This window comes from Argiope bruennichi, chromosome 10 (genome assembly GCF_947563725.1).
Source record: "Argiope bruennichi chromosome 10, qqArgBrue1.1, whole genome shotgun sequence".
NCBI lineage: Eukaryota > Metazoa > Arthropoda > Arachnida > Araneae > Araneidae > Argiope > Argiope bruennichi.
Window position 1 is genome coordinate 62056731 of NC_079160.1, and position 17947 is coordinate 62074677.

At 28.5% G+C, this 17947-nt stretch overlaps 1 long non-coding RNA gene across 1 annotated transcript in view; it reads left to right on the forward strand.

The window, feature by feature from the left end:
* Positions 1 to 17947, forward strand: part of LOC129989410 (uncharacterized) — a 295435-nt gene that overhangs the window by 23144 nt on the left and 254344 nt on the right. The window contains exon 2 of the long non-coding RNA XR_008785768.1: positions 16005 to 16074. This is a non-coding gene — a long non-coding RNA (uncharacterized LOC129989410). The remainder of the gene's footprint in view (positions 1 to 16004; positions 16075 to 17947) is intronic.

A 17947-nucleotide genomic window follows, 5' to 3' on the forward strand; every position in this document is an offset into this window, starting at 1 on the left:
TATTTACTCTCTCCAAAATAATTAAGCCGAGAAAATTAATTTACATTTTGAGAATTCTACAATAATATTTTATATTTTCCTTGACAATAAAAAAAGTGCAGTGATATGATCGGGAAATTTTGTTAAAAATTCATTATTATGAAAATTATATCAAACATTTAAGATTTCAGAATTCGTATTCATGAAATCACTTCTACATGCTTTGCACTTATATTTTGTCTCATAAAACAAGTATAGTGAATTACCTAAGGATAGGATCATTTGACCCATTTGTATGCCAAAATTCTATTTCATACATTAGCTGTTAATGTTTTGAGACCCTCAAAATTCATGTAAACAAACCCTTTCGCAGCTACACACCTTTGTTTCTACAAGACTTGTTGAAATGAATGAAACTTCTATTTACAACTTCTTTTATGTTTAATGTTAAATATATTTATATCAGACCATATAAATTAGATTAGATAGTACAAATGCTTTAGATTAGATTTATCAATAGATTAAATAAAATGACATTCCATTAGATTAGATTAGAATCCATAAATTAGATATAGCCTTCCTTTCGTATTTTGCCGAAATCAGGTTAAGAGAAGTATTTTAAATTATATATATTAAGATTTATATTTTAAGAGCATTGCTTCAGATAGTAATAGATGAGATTGTAAAAATCAATAAGATAACATTATATTAGATTAAATAGCAAAGTTACTTGAAGATTACATTGTAAAACATCATCACATTTCAAATTATGAATGGATTATATGCGTATAGTACAGATTGCATTCAGTCTTCAGAATATCTTTTTTAATTGTTGCCTTCAATAATTTTAAGAAAATAAGCAATTTTAATTCCGCTTTCCATCAAAGGAATATTATACGCATATTAATATTACAAACGATCGACATGTATAACAGTAGAATGCTCAAATTAAATTCCCAAAATTTAATCTCATGCTTAAGATCTCAATTTTATTCTTTGATTTATATTTAAATACATCTTATTATTTGACCAATAAAACGTGCATTAAAGAAAGCGATCACCATTCACAGTGAATATAATCGCATATCAGAAATATACTCTATATCGCCACCGAATGTCAATGTGCTATTGCCAACTTTTTTCTTGTATTATCGACTTGGCATTATTTGGCGACATGAATGATACCGATTAATGGATATCAAAACGAATAAAATTGTTTATGTACGATATTTTGTATTGTGGACAATGATATAAAGTAGTGACAATGGCATTACAGCAACTCATAATTTCCCTTGAAACTAGTTTTCTGCAGTGAGTTTGGATATAATCTATACACAGTATAAAATGAAGTCTCCTGAAAGCATCTGTATATTTGAAAGGAAAAAACTCGAGAAATACTTAAATGATAGTTGGAAATATTTTTACTATTTTCTAGGGCATTCATTGGGGAAAGTTTTAGTATATTGAAATCATATAAAAATAAAAAAAGGGGTTTTATATTGCGATTTTAATTATTTTCCTACCATGATTCGCGCATGCGTAAAACAGCAGTATCTGTGCTTTGCATTTATCCGCGCAGGTGTGAAAACCTCAAACTGCGCATGCACAAATAGCAAGAGCTGTGGGATGCATATGCGATACATTTCTTTGTTTACATCTGGTCCTAAACAGCGATTCAAAACTCATTATGCCCCCAAAAATTGACTGATATTGGAGATATTTGTACCATTTTGTAAGGCATTTATTAAGGAAGGTTTTAGTATATTGGTCATATCAAAATAAAACTAAGGAGTTTTATAAGTGCTATTTTAATTATTTTCCTACTACGATTCGCGTATGCGTAAAACAGCAGTATCTGTGATGTACACTTATCTGGCGCATATGGGAAAACCTCAAACTGCGTATGCGCAAATAGTAAGATCTGTGGTATGCATTTGCGATACATTACTTTCTTTACGACTGATTTTAAACAGCGATTCGAAACTCGTTATACCTCCCAAAAAAGGAAATATAACCTTAAGTTTAAAGCTAATTTTTCCTCTTGGATATTATGCCGCGGACAACGCTGTGCGGGTATTGCTAGTATCATTTAAACATTAAAAATGAACCATTTGATGAAAACTGCTGTCTAATATAAAATATCCAGAACTCCCAGCGTATTAAAATGTCTAGTTTTGAACGAAAATGCAGTTTTCATTTAATAAGAGCCTGTTTCAGTGAATCAAAAAGAATAGTTTCAATGTATCATAAATAGATAAAATAATTTAAATTCTTTAAAAATGTTTTTATAATAAAATTTCTTTCTTTCTTTTTTTTTTCCTTTTTCTGGTTACAATTTTATAATTTTTATTAGTGGGATCATTTGTGTCATAATAAATTATACAAAATGAATAACATTTTTATTTTCTAAAAAATTACAAAAATATTTCCATGCAGTAAAAATCAAATGCGTTTGTTTTGTTTTGTTGGTTGGAGACGTTAACTTGTTTATATAAGAAATTATGTTCTATTAAAAATCATATTTATTTTTTGATTATGTTCATAAAATAAATTTCCGATCTAAGTTTTTTCGAATTAAGCTTTCGAATGATTGCAGACGTTGATTTCTAAATATAGATTAATGTCTTAATGTTTACAAAAAAAAAATATCTAAAGAGGATGAGATAAAAGCTTATTTTTGATAAAATGCTTAAAAAATGAATACCTTGGAATGTGTTTGAAGATGTTATAAGAGTAAAAGCTATTTCATTTATCAAATTTATTATCTATTTCATGTTTTCATGTTTTTTGTAAAATGGTTATTATAGGAGCTTCTAAATATAATTATGAGCGCATAGCATTTTTCAACTTACATATAAAAGCGAAGAAAAATATTATCATAGAAAATATGTTCAAGATAAACAGTAATTCATGTGATAGCGAAAATATCAAGAAGCAAGATTTGTAATTTTTTTTTTTTTTTTTTTTTTTGTAAAATAACATTTACTCAGAAATTTTGTTTGACAAAATAATAAGTAACAATTATTTTTATAATTTTTGGAATTTATTCAAAAATTGAAGTAAAAAATTTTTTCTGAAAACAATGATTCATTTTGTATATGAGCTTAATTTTCTTAACAAAAGTATTTATAAAATTTTTAATGGTATCTCATAATATTTTTTCTTCAGAAAAGTCTTTAAAAGCAAATGAACAGGAGTGCGATTATTCTTAGCAGGTTAATATTGTTTTAAAAATAATTTTTGAGCTGACTGAAATCTATGACTAATTTTTGCAATAAAAATTCTAAGTCTGTAATCGGTAATAGACAGATAATTGAAATTTATGACAATGTTTTGCAATAAAAAATTATAAGCCTGGAATCTGTCATAGCCAAATAATTGAAATTTATGACTTTCTTCATTAAAAATTCTAACTTTGGAATCTTTAAATAGACAGATAATTCCTCATCCAAATGCTTTTTAAGATAAAAGATTAAACGATGGTCTTGGAATTTTCGAATAGTAATCTACAGCAATACAACTTTGTTTTTACAGCATTTGTAGCAGCTATGCATGTTGGAGATGACGCTGTATGATGGTATATTAAAATTTTCTTTAGAATTTATTTCTATCAATAGCGATTTTAAACTGTAAATTAAAGAAATAATTACTAGACAGCTTCAAGTCCCATATCTTGTACTAACAGAAATTTGAGATTAGACAACGAAAACCTAGGTTTCATATCTAACTTCCCCTTTATAACTTCTTATATTGTTATGAAGTGAAATTTCGTAAATGAGATACCAAAATGAAAATGTATTTGTCTTAATTCCCATATGATTCTAAGTAATGAGGTCTGTCATTATCTTCATTATCTCCTTGTTACATCAATGTGTGAAATAGACCCAACAATTGAAATAAAGAGATAAAATGTTGAAAAATTAGAATTATTTGAAGTTTACCCAGAATCTATAGCCCTAATTTTCTCTCCTTTCAATTTCAATTATATTTTATTTAAATAACTTGATTTTCTGAATTCAAATGCTAAAAATTAAATATAATTTCAATAAGTGGGAAAAGGAAGGATTTTTGGCAAAGAATGTGACACATTAAAAAACATAATTAAAATAAGAAACAAAACAGTATTATATAAAAAATTTGAAAAAAAAATTAAAATGCGGACATAAGAAATAGTAAATAATATATTTTTAAATACCTCTATTATTTTCCATCTTAATTCCTTTGTCCATAATAGCTAAAGTAACAAATTCTAAGTAAATAATAAAAAAAAGAAATAATAAAAGAAGAGAAAAATTCGCAGAGAGTTTTTCAAAACTCGAAAATATGTAAATAATTAAACAGGTAAGATCGCAATAAAACAGCTAGATATTGGAAATTTCATAGGAAAATTATTTTTCTTATTTTTCCTATCAGTCTTATCACGTATTAACATTGATTATGTAGCATACCAAAGTGCGAGAAAAGTCAACTTATTGTCCTTATTAATAATAATAAGTTCACAATGATCGCTTATAAATATAAAAATACCCGAAGGATTTAGTATGTTGTGAAGTTATATGATTGTTATTTATCGCTTCAGGCTACTTTATCAATGTAAGATCATATTTACTAACACACGAAAATATGGTATTTCAAGATATTTAATCAATATTCGAGGGCAAACCCGTCGAAACAAATCTTATAGGTACTAATTTGCGACGTCTAGTCAGATAATTTTTGCAAAACTCTGTGCTTTATAGGAATAAAAGGAATTGTATTCTTTAGCAAGGAAAAAAAACTTGTACAAAAGAATTTTTAATAAAACCACCTACATATCAAGAGAACTATTTCTTGCAAATGAATAATATTATTGTACTAAAATCAATAAATAAATATTAAAAATTCCGAAACGCTACATTGTACAAACGCTTGCTACAACCATTCTGCTTTTTGGAGATATATGTTGGAACGGCCTGTATATTTCTTCCATAAAACACCGATAATAGGTTTGTGCTTTGACCCGGAAAATGATTAAAACGTGACATCCAACAAATTAAGTCCAAACTGGGGAAGAAGAAACAGAATTTCTTTTCTGCGGTCATTCGAGCGTGAAGGTCAACCATCACCTTCCATGTCATGCATGTTATTGCTAAGAGAACGCAATTACTTCTGAGAAGGCCAGTGGTTTATTCTTCCTGAGGTTAGCCTCAATTTCCGCCTTGCTATCTCAAGAAATTAAAAACGAACGTGTAAAACATATTACACACACTGATTCAATACTATTCATTCACATATTAAAACTGATATAAAAAAACAGAGGAAAATACCATGTATATATTTAAATAGAATCCAAACATTCTATTGCGGCTTCAGATTTTCCATTTTTTTTTCAATTCCGATTTTTAAAAAAGTCAATGAATTAATTATTTATTTATTCTCGTGGTCAAAAATTTTTAAAAGCGATTCAAAATTTTCTGTAACATTATGGCATAATAATGCCTTTTTTTTTGGTTTGATTAGTATATATTTATTTTTTAAGAATGTAGCATTATAAGATAAAACCACAACAAACATTTTACCCGAAAAATCCATGCATACTTCTAATAAAGGTGTAATTCCCCCTTTCTCCATAAAATTGTAATCCATGGTCAAATCCACGAACGTCACAAGAACTCAGATTTTTATTTTCATATATGAGAATTTTTGTGCTTCGTACTATAACGAAGTGAAAGATTGTTTATGAATTTAAAAAGTTGGCGAGCAATGGACATAAAAAATCAATCTTTGGAGTAAATCTATCGTTTTTACTGTCTAACGTGCGATATTTGGCAATTTTCTTGGGTGATTAAACATTGACATTAGGTAATACACAAGTACCAGAAAATCGAATGTGTATTTTGGAGTGCTTTTTTTCCAACCGCTGGAAACCAGAATCTGACATAGAATTATAATTGTAGTCTCAAGATCACATATCATTTATTTACATCATTGTGTTTTTGAGTTACTGCGTATGTATGAATGAAAAAATACAGACGGACAAACGGTTGACACTTTGACATATTTGTTTCAAAATTTGAAGAAAATCTAAATTCCAGATGCTAAAATTATAATAGAAATTTCAGTCACCTAATTTCGTTTTAGAATTATGATGTTTTTATGCATGTAAAATTACAGACGACAAACAGATAATATATTAGTTTTAAATTTGATGCCAAATTTTATTTATCTAGTTCTTTGCTCTTTAAAATTGCCATGCTCACTTGTACTCGTCAGTCGGACAGATAGGTTTCCTTTGAATATATATATATATATATATATATATATATATTTGATATTAAAACTATATACCAAAATTCATCTATTTAGTTCAAAGCATTTTTGAATTACCATGTTCACGGACATAGAGACAGATATATTGACATGATCCTTGTACTTTTTAATATCCTTGTTTTCTTAGTTTTAAAAATATATAAATTTTTTATGAAAAAATGTCCCGACGTTAGTTGAAGAAAAATGTTAAAATCTTGTTTATTTTTAATTAAAATAAAACAAATTTTCAACTAAAATTTTGCAAACTTCTTCCTTAAGGACAACCCTAAAAATAAATTCTTGCTACTCTGTCTGCCATACCGAATTTCCATTCATGAATTTCTCATCATGTATGGGGCCGCGGTGCCTGGTGATAAGGTCTCGGCTTCGGAACCGGAGGCTTTTCAGGTTCGAGACCCGATTCCACCGAAGAACCGTCGTTTAAGGGGGTCTGTTGCACGTTATAAGTCCTGACCAAACGTCCTCCCGCTGATGTGGTGTGGTGTGGAGAGGGGGTGTCAGTTCAGGTGTCGTCCCGGTCATCTGACCGCGGTTCAAAATGACGAGGTCCGTCCCAAAATAGCCCTAGTGTTGCTTCAAACGGGACGTTAATATAACTAAATTGAACTGAAACTTATGTATATCCATTGATATAATTTACTGGTAATACGCCAGCCTATAAACATTGTCATTTAAAAAAAATTAATAATCAATAAAAAGCTATAACGGAAAGGCGAAAAATATAATTTTTAATCACATGATCAATAATTTTGGTGCTTGTTTGATGAATTCGCTTTTTTTATATTTGTTAATAATTGTTATATAATATATAATATAAACAATTATTTATATTCGATTAAGTCAAAAACTGATTTAAAGAAGTCAAAAACGGATTTAAATTGTTGAAATGAAAATAATATTCTCAATGTTGTAGATAACACTGCCCGTGTGAAATGGGCCATTTTGATGAAAATATTGTTTTCAGGGAAGAAATTAACTCAAATTCCTCATATCAATAAGAAAAACTTTCAAAGTCAGGAATATTCACCATTGAATTCAGATTTTCCTCAAAAATGATCCGATTTAACTTCATATGAAATTAGTTTACATTTTAAATTATGTTTATATATATATACTATTAATAAACTTAAACTCTAGTTAATATCTCAATAACTTCGAATTGTTTATCACCATTTCCGAGACATTTGGAAATAGCTACCATATTTACTGCCAGAGGGATTAATTCAAATATATGGAAACATGCTAAACTTAATTTATTAATCTAATATTGCATATTAAACTTAATAACTAAATATATATCTACAGTATGCTCGATCCAAGTTGAAATAACAAAATATAGCTGAAGGGTTTTAACTGTTTATTTCCAAACTCACTTTAATCATTTGGGACCGCAATAATCCCTATATAACAACTTACATTCCTTTATTTTTTTTCTTCTTCATTTTAAATAAGATTATAGGAATTTTCGTATTTTAAGCTTTGTCAAAGGGATAGCAAAGAAAAAATTATATATTTTGGCCAAATTCGGCGTATCCGAAACATGGCATGAGTATATTCATACATAAAATCTGGATGGCCAACTATTTCTCCTGGTTTGTAATAAATATGACTGTACTTTTTTTTATATATATTTTTGAGAAATCGGACAACTTTAACAATAACTTAAACAGAAGAAGTATTAGTTGGTACTGCTACATGTCATATTAAAAAATAAGAGATAAATAATATGACATATGACTAAGCATATTTTTGTATTCCGAAAGTAATTAAATGCACCAAAATTTAATAACCTGAAGAAAAATAGTAAAATAAATAAAAATAAAGCAACTAGGGCGTTTGTTGACATTATTATGTAAAAATTCATTCAAAAAGTGGCATTTGCTTTATTTCTTTAATTATATATCTAATCTTTGAAGCGATATTGTGAACGTTTCGTTTTTGCTTTGATTTTCTTTTACTTTCCAAGATAAACGCTAATTATTTGCAGAAATTGTTTTTTTTTTTTGCTATAATATTTATATTTTAATTATTCGAATTTTTTTTTTAAAGTTTCTAATTGCCACAGTAAATTCTAGATTCAACATATAAGGTTAAACTGGGTTTCTCCCCCCCCCAAAAAAAATAACAATGTGCTATGCAAATATTAATAGTTGAAACAAGGCGTAGAATGGGATTAGAAAAAAAACATATTATTCTGACATCCCCTGATGACTGGTAGGGCAATGGGAACCTTCTCCCTCAACCCCAGGGATGTTGGAATATAGGGGGGGGGGGGTTATCGCAAGGGAAGAAAGATAAATTTCCATAGAAGATTTAAAGATGTCGGTTCTGCAGGATGTCGTTGGGAGGGGGGGGGCAACTGTCGAAGATAGCACTGACTATAGTTTATTTTGTTTGTGATTTTTTTAAATATCCAGTTTTTTTTAATATTAATCAAAAAAGAAATGAAAAGTTAGAAATAAAAAAAATTAGAAATTAAAAAAAGAAAGAAAGATTCATTATAGTTAATTTTTTAATGAGCTGTTTAATGTCTAAAGTATTGTTACGAATCTGTAATGCTGCTTCCCAGCATAGTTGGTTCCACCATCGGAAAGAATGTTTAACAGTCCTCTGTATTGGACGGAGTCCGTGTGTCGCGTCGGAGGTCCCGGAGCTTGGTGACAAACTTGGCGACTTTGGCACCAAAACAGATTATACCCGAAACATCGAGAATTTTCCCGATCCGTCCAGTAGGAACCGAAATACGCCTCGAACGTTCCTGATTGGGAGAGGCTTCTAGCCCCGCCCCCTGAGACCTATAAAAGTAGGCGGCCGCGGCTGCCAGGGGTCGTAGTCGGGATCGACGGTAAAGAACTGACCTTTCAGAAATAAGCGGAGCAGCGACGGAGTGAAGCTAGTGCTGAACTAAGCTGTGCGCTACTGTCTACAGTAGAGACTTATTGTATGCTGCTGTGTATGCTGCATGTCTTGGCTGAAGATAATCGTCTGTTGTGCTATATATAGTTGTCGTCTTCGTGCTGTCCTGTGGGTCTTCGTGTAAATAAACGTCGTTGTTTCATTTTCTACTGCCGCCTGCTGATTAAGCGTTCTCCACACCATATAACTCCCCCGGAAATTTCGTAACAGTATAAATATATTACAAATTAGGGATTGAATAAAAGAAATCAAAAAGATTCTGACTGTTTAGAGATAACTTAACTTCCATTAGGTGACTTTAGTTTATATTATCACTAGAATAACAGTTCAATAAAGTGTATAAAATGGATGAGTGATAATTGAAAATAAATAAGAGTACGCTATCTATGATGTGAAATGTTTTGTAGTACACTATTAATCTATCCATCTTCTATGGAAAATGAACAATAGCTATTCAGAGTTAATTATTATTAGAGCTGGTTGAAATTCTGATTTTAAATTGCCTTAGGCTTTACAAGTTGAGGAAGACTGCCCGCTTTTCTCATTCTTACTTTAAAAATCAAATAATTTTATTGTTTTAATTTAATTTTTATTTTAGCAGCTTTTAAGTGACAAATATATCACAAACTGGAGTAATAAAGAATTTGATTGTGCGTCGCCTTCATGACTTATCAATTTTATTATCTTTTGTACAAAAATTTGGAATTTAAAAGTAATTTTGAGTAAAATGCTAAAAGGACTTTAAAAATTATTTGAACATAATCCAAATTGTATAATATACAGTGGTGGCCAAAATTGTGGACACTTTTGAAAATTTTAATGTTTTTAAATTTTGTATGCTTATAGAAAATGTAACGTTTCACAAAATAGAAACACTTATATATCATTTTAAAGGGAATTTAATGCTGATTTCAATACAAAGAGCAAAATTCAAATATTTGTAATACAAAAAAAAGTTGAGAGGCAATAATTATTGAGATGCATTAGGTGCTGATGACTTTATTTGATGAACGCTTCATATATATAAGAGTTTTCAAACGGTACCATAAGTTCTGAATAATTTTGAGTTTTAGGACTATTTTCTGGCCATGATAACAATTCAATTCTCTTTGTACTAAATCACACTTTCGATATTTTTGCTGTATGGCAAGGAGCTGAATCCTGCTGAAAAATAAATTACGTATTGTTGGGAAAGAGATCACTAATAGAAGGTGGAAGTTTTGGCTCTAGAATAGTGTCAATGTACTTTCTAGCATTTAATGTCCCATCGATAACATGAAAGAGACCAATACCGTCTGCTGACATGCAGGACCAAATAACTACACTATTTGAGTTCTTCATAGTTGCCTGAATGCAGTCAGGGTGTAGCTCTTCGCCTTTTCTATGTCTCACAAATTTTCGCCATCACTACCGAATAACAAAATCTTTGTTTCATCACTTCGTATAACTTGATATCACTGATCATCTGGCCAATTAATGTATTCTTTTGCCCTCTGTAATCTTTTTTTACACTGCTGTAAATTTTTTCGTTGAATTCTACCTCTTAGTTTAACATCTAATAATCTTCTCCTGATAATCTTCTTGATCTTACATAAATGCCAGCATCATTCAATTCACTTCTAGTGGCCGCTGATGACATTCTTCGATCACGGAGACATAACCTTTTTATTCTTCTTCATGAACAAATGCGGTGTACCTTTTTCAGCAATTTCCTGCTTTGTTATTTAATGAATTTGTCTCCTAGTATCGTAAATAAAACTTTCGGACTCCACATGTAGTTACTGAACCACCCACCTGTTTTTCAATTTCTTCATTGGAAAGACCACATTCATGTAACACAATAACCTTAGTTCTCTTTCTAAGTGCCCAATCTATTCTTTTATTTAATGGCATTTCTTCATGACTAAATATCAGAAATATTTACAACAATTCCTACTAAATATTAAAAAGATAAACAAAATTTCTTACTCGTGATTTGATTACATAAAAAAAAGTTTTCCTTCTATAGAAATAAAGCATAATAATGACCTGTTCCAACTTTAAACATGATGTCATCTTCTTCTGGAAGTTATTAACATTTTATTGGTACCCAGAATAAGAACAGTGATTGGTCAAGAAAGTTAGAAATTACAATCCACTTCATCACTGTGTTTGTTATTCAGATTAAAGTAAGAATAACTTTTTTGTATTGAAAATATTTGCATTTTGCTCTTTGTATTGAAATCAGCATTAAATTCTCTTTAAAATGATGTGTAAGAGTTTGCATTTTGTGAAATGTAACATTTTATATAAGCATACAAAGTTGGAAAACATAACGATTTTCAAAAGTGTCCACAATTTTGGCCACCACTGTATGTAGTTTGCCAAATGAAAAAACAACACATTAGACAGTATTGATTTGTAGGCAGGTATTAAAAAATATTTGAAAACAATTCTTAGATTTATTTGATACTTGATAGTAATTTGAATTAATCTACTTATTTGGATCTTATAAATTAAAAAAAAGGGGGGCACAAAATTAAGCATTCGGAAAATAAAGCAAAAAATAATAATCTCAAGGTCCCAGGACATCTCCTCCCATGCAAAAAAAAAACCCACCATCAAATAAATAAATTATGAACATCAAAGATTACAGAAGACATTATTTCCCATGATAATAAAGATGAATGTGTGTTTGGATGTACTATCGCTCTACAGGTCAGACCGCTCAATTTAGAGCTACCAAATTTGGTTAATACTTGGAGAATGAGAATGTCGGGACTTTTTTTTTGAAATTTTAATTAGAATTACATTTGATTAAAGATGAAGCGAAAGTCCTATGTTCTAAACAATAATTTCCAATACCAATATAAAAATAAAATTTTCATCATAACAAAATTTAGGAAATTAACTTTTTAATGATGTCGATTTAAAATTCTGTTATTTTGAATATACATATACTGCCTAATTTATTGTTTCGTCAATTATTTAATAACGGGATTTTCTTTCGTAGTTAGAAACTAAGGAAAAAAGAGATTCTATTTAATGTATATATAATTACATGATAGACAAAAAAAATAGGCAAAAACAATGTGTTGACGGAATTAAGAGCATGAAATTATGCATAATAGATATGATTAAAATTAAATACAAGCAACATGTCGGGCGAACTACTTGATAGCCAAAGGCAGATAATTTGAAATAAACACAACCAATATTCCTAGCAAATCAACTGATTGCTAAAGACAGTATATAATAAATAACACATTTAGATAAAACGTTTGTTTTGTAAAAGGCTGCAAATTTATTTTGATTTTCATTAATACATTTCTGCGCAAATGTTGAAATGCAACCTAGGATGAAAACGTTAAAATGACAGTTTTTAGTTTTTGAAAATATCCAATGCCTTGGCAAAACAAATTGTTCCTTGTTTTATATTGTGATGAACTATTTTTCATATGGCTGGATGATCACGATGTAGATAATCAAGAGACTATAATACTTATAACTGGATTATTAAAAATGCCTTTTTTTAAAACACATTTTTAAAGGTTCACTAAATGGTAAATATTTTTTTTAAGTATGTTAGTTTCCACTTTTTATCATTTAATTTATAATTTAAATATAATTATTATGGGATTTGAAATGATTATTTTATGAAATTTAATACTACTAATACGTGGGCCATTAGAATGGAATCAAAATGTGAAAATATAAAGGTTAATTAATGGATAATTTTCTAAAAATATTAGGGTGTCCCAAAAGTTTCTTTCCTATTTCCAACATAAAATGAATACACAATATTTTTTGTTTAAGATATTATTTATTTTGTTATATAAAAACCCTTTTGCTCTATTACCTTCTTCCATCTCTCAGGAAGCCTCATTATGCCTTCTTTCCAAAATTGTTGTGTTTTGGACAAGAAATAATTCTCGAGATGCGCTTTTATTTCTCTGATGGATTTAAAGCGCTTATTGTGAAGATAATTTTTTAAGGACAGAAAAAAGTAATAATAAGATGGAACGAGATCTGCAGAGTAAGCGGATGCGGTTAAACATTCTAATCAAACTGTAAGCGCTTCTCTCTTACGACTAATGCAATATGTGGTATCGCGTTGTCATGATGAAAAACAACGTCTCGTCTGTTCATTAATTCTGGCCGGGTTTTTTTTATTACTATGGCAACTTTCAATTGATGACAATATTTCGTAGAATTTATTGTTTCACCTTGAGGAGTTTAGTTTTGTTTAGTTTAGTTATATTAACGTTCCGTTTAAAGCAACACTAGGGCTTTTTTTGGACGAACCTCGTAATTTTGAACCGCGGTCAGATGACGAGGACGACACCTGAGCTGGCACCCCCTCTCCACACCACACCAGCGGGAGGAAGTTTGGTCATGACGGATTTAACGTGCAATAGACCCCCTTACACGACGGTTCTTCGGTGGAATCGGGTCACGAACCTGAAACCCTGCGGTTCCGAAGCAGAGATCTTACCACCAGACCACCGCGGCCCTTCGCCTTGAGGGAGGAGCTCGTAGAAAATTACCTTTCCAATCCCACCAAGACGCTGTGAATGAAAGTCTTAAAACAGACTGTGGCACAAACGAAACGTACTGTAAAAGAACTCTAGAACAACAGAAAACAGAAACTGATGACACAGACAGCTAATAGATTAGCCTGCATTTTTGAACAAGCAGAGCCAGATAAGGCTATACATGGCGCGATGAGAGAGAAACATTTGGGACACCCTAATATTAAAATAATGCCTTGTACAAATGCGGAATTATAGAAATTTTTAAATCCATATTAAAAATTGTATCCATTTATAAAATTTCATATTTATTAATCTAAGTGATATTAAATAAATGTGTACAAAAGCCAATGTTTTTAATGGATACAGTTCTCGAAAGTTTACACTCCGTAATCTAGGGAAATGAATAACTGGAAAAAAAGGAAAGATTATGAACAAATGCACGTAATAAAAATGTCAATTTTATTTGGCTTAAAGTTATTTTACTTTACCTTTTAAGTGCCTTTGACACTGGTGTACACACGCTGAATTTTTAATAACAATATCTTCGGGGATTAAAATTATCCCATTTATTAAATTAAGGCTTAATATATTGATACTTAATATTGATGTTTGTTAGATTAATGCTATTACTGCTTATTCTGCTACTTTTCCTACAAAAAAGAAATTTGCTCTTTATATAGAATTATCTTCATGCAAATTACTTTTTTTTAAAACAAATGCGTTTTTCAATATGAAGAAAGAAAATTTAATCTGTCTATGTTAATTTATAAATCTTTATGCATTTATTCAGTTTGTAACAAAATTTATATGTTATATAAATAATTTTTTCACAAAAAATATTTAAATTATTATTTATTAAAGTTGATTTCAATTATTAAATCATAACTATGAATCGAATTTAAACTTTTTGTCATAACCATAACCTTAAATGAATCTAAAACACGATTTGCAGGGGTTAAGTTTCGCCCCAATACTCCAGCAAAAAAAGAAAAAAAAAAAAGAATGAAATTTCGTTTTTCCTTCATTTGCTATTCTAATTTCTTCCATCAAATTTCGTTACCATCCAACCACCATTATCGATGCAATAACCAACAGCTAAAGTTTTAATAAATTCCACTTTCTTTTTTTTTAACATTAACAACCATAAAAAAAGATACGGATCAAAAATATCCTAAGCGGGGACTTCGGGTTTGAATTTATTATTTTGTTCCTCATGCCATTCACTACTATACTATTATTAAACATGTCTGCATAACAAACAACTGCATGTCTACTATTAAACATGCAACATGGTTATATTTAAATTAACATGTCTCGAATATTGAGTTATGTTGAATCAAAAGATGTTTGCCTATCTTCAATCTTAGGATAGTTATCTATCTTAGAATTATTTTAAATGATACATTTTTCATATTCTTCATTGCTCATCATTAAGATTTAGCATTTTTAAAAAACCATGTTAAAACGCATTTAATTTGATTTCTATTTTACCATATTATTCATTAAAATGCATATTTCTAATATTTCTATTTTACCATATTATTCATTAAAATGCATATTTCTAATATTTCTATTTTACCATATTATTCATTAAAATGCATATTTCTAATATTTCTATTTTACCATATTATTCATTAAAATGCATATTTCTAATATTTCTATTTTACCATAATTTTCATTAAAATGCATATTTCTAATATTTCTATTTTACCATATTATTTGTTAAAATGCATATTTCTAATATTTCTATTTTACCATATTATTCGTTAAAATGCATATTTCTAATATTTCTATTTTACCATATTATTCGTTAAAATGCATATTTTTAATATTTCTATTTTACCATATTATTCGTTAAAATGCATATTTCTAATATTTCTATTTTTTCGCGCTTGTTTTAATTTTTAATGGAATGAATAAAATTGTTCCTAATAATTTCATAAAATCATGGAGAAAAAAATTATGATAGATTTATGAAAAAATTATTATATTCATGACTACTCTGAATCGAAAACAATTGAAAAACTATTTTGATCGTAAGCAGACGATTTTATAAAAATATTATAAGGAAAAGAGCAAAAGATATTGATTGCAAAATTCCATATTATATTCGGCGTTTCATTTTCACAAAATATATTCAGTCATGGTATATTATAAAATAACATCTACTCTTGCTGATTATTTGATTTTTTTAAATGAAGTATTTTCGTAAATTATGTTTTCAGCCAATTTTAAATTTCGTAACGATTATCATTTCTATAAAAATAATTGTTCCAATATTTGCAGAAATACATTCTCATATGAGGAAACTTATCAGAAAATGAAAACATCTGCTGATTCACTGGAAAAACAGGAGGTAAGAATTTTGAAAAATCAGTAATATGTTTAGATTTCAATACGTAATTTTTTAATGTTCAATTTTTTTTATTTCCATGTGTAATATTTTTATAAGTCTGATATGTTGTGTAATAAAAATTAGAATTTGGCTATTAAAAATCTTCCGTAAACGAAAAAATATGCTTTTGTAATACGATTATATGCTTAATAACTCATAACAACTATTATAAGTATGCATTAATTTGAATATGAGATGAAAAGCACAGAGCATGTAAACATCAGAAAATGGAATTAATTTGGAATAGTGAAAAAAAATATTAATATTATTAAAATAGAGATATTTCATTAATCTGAATTTTCACATATTTAAAAAAAAATCTCTTTAAATGACAATCCGATTTTACAAACAACGAATAAAAATTTTCGGAAGATCGCGCTATAAAAAAGTGTTTCTATAAAATATATTTTTTAACTTTTAATTCAATATTTCATAATATATTAATAGCTTTTGCTGACTAACTGATTCACTGGTATTAATGTTTGCTATAATTTCCAATTAAATATTGATCTCTTAGTTGCTTTTTCAGCAAAATATTTTTGCTTCAAATTTTGAGTGTAATCTTGCTCATACTATTACAAAAGCCATACGCCGTTATGTTTATCGTAATATGTAATTATTTAATTTTCTATCAGCTTCTGTAAAATTTGAACTTTAAATTGAAATGTGAATGACTATATTTCAATAAATACAAAAAAACTTTTTTCTGAAACTAAACATATTTCTTAAAAATATGAATACAGGAAACAGAATCGTGCAGCAGTAAAATCATACCCACATTATAGAATATTATTTTTATAATTTATACATAATCTCGAAGAATCATTCAATAAAGAATTTTCTGATTCATCATAAATTTCAGTTTTTAGATTTACTTTTAAAAGACGTAAAAATAATATTTTTATTTTGTTTGATTCAGTAAATGAACTTTTGAAAAAAATTGTGAGATATAAATCTTATGCATTTCCTTAGTCTTAAGGAATCGTATTCTATGAAATATTCTGCCTCTTAAACTTTTAAATCAAAAATGCGAGTCTAACTTTTGCTAACAAATCTGGCCTGTTATTTAATTTTAAATATTAATATTTTACGGCAATCGACAATTTCATAATTTTTGGTTAATAAACCTTGGAGAAACTCTGGAAGCTGATGACCGTATCTTCTTTGAAATGGTTTTATTGGTCTAAAATCGCTCCTTTTTATTAGGTTGCAACATTCAAATATTCATAACTCTCTTAATTTTAATCGCAATAGAGTGAACCTTCCTTTTTATTTAAAATGCTAGTATCTCAAGAACATTTTACTTTATAGACTCATAGGACCAAGAAACTGTATAAAAATATAAATTTAGTAATGCATCAGAACATTTCTTGATTCAAATTGCATAAAATAGCATCATTTACTTCATTTAAACAATTTTTCTTAGATGCATATTACTATTACTAACGGTGGTTATCCTGTATATATAAAAAAACTATATTTCCTGTAAATAACACTAAATCATTGAATTATAATACATATATTTTAAAAGTTATAGAAAACCTTTTTCTTGCTATTAGATTTCTAGAAAGTATCATGCTTCTTATTTACTTGATTTCTTAAAGTTATATACTGAAAATTCAACTTTTCTGAATTTAGCTTGTAGGAAGATTGACTTCTTAACCCTTTAATTTGAGTCTCTTTCTGCATAATGACAACAAATTGATGAAAACTCGTTTTTTTTCGATACAAGTATAACTTGCTCGAGCAAGTTAAATTTTATTTTTATTTTGTTTGAAATAAATTTTCAATATGGACTTTTCAATATTTTTTTCAATTATATAAAAAAACTTTC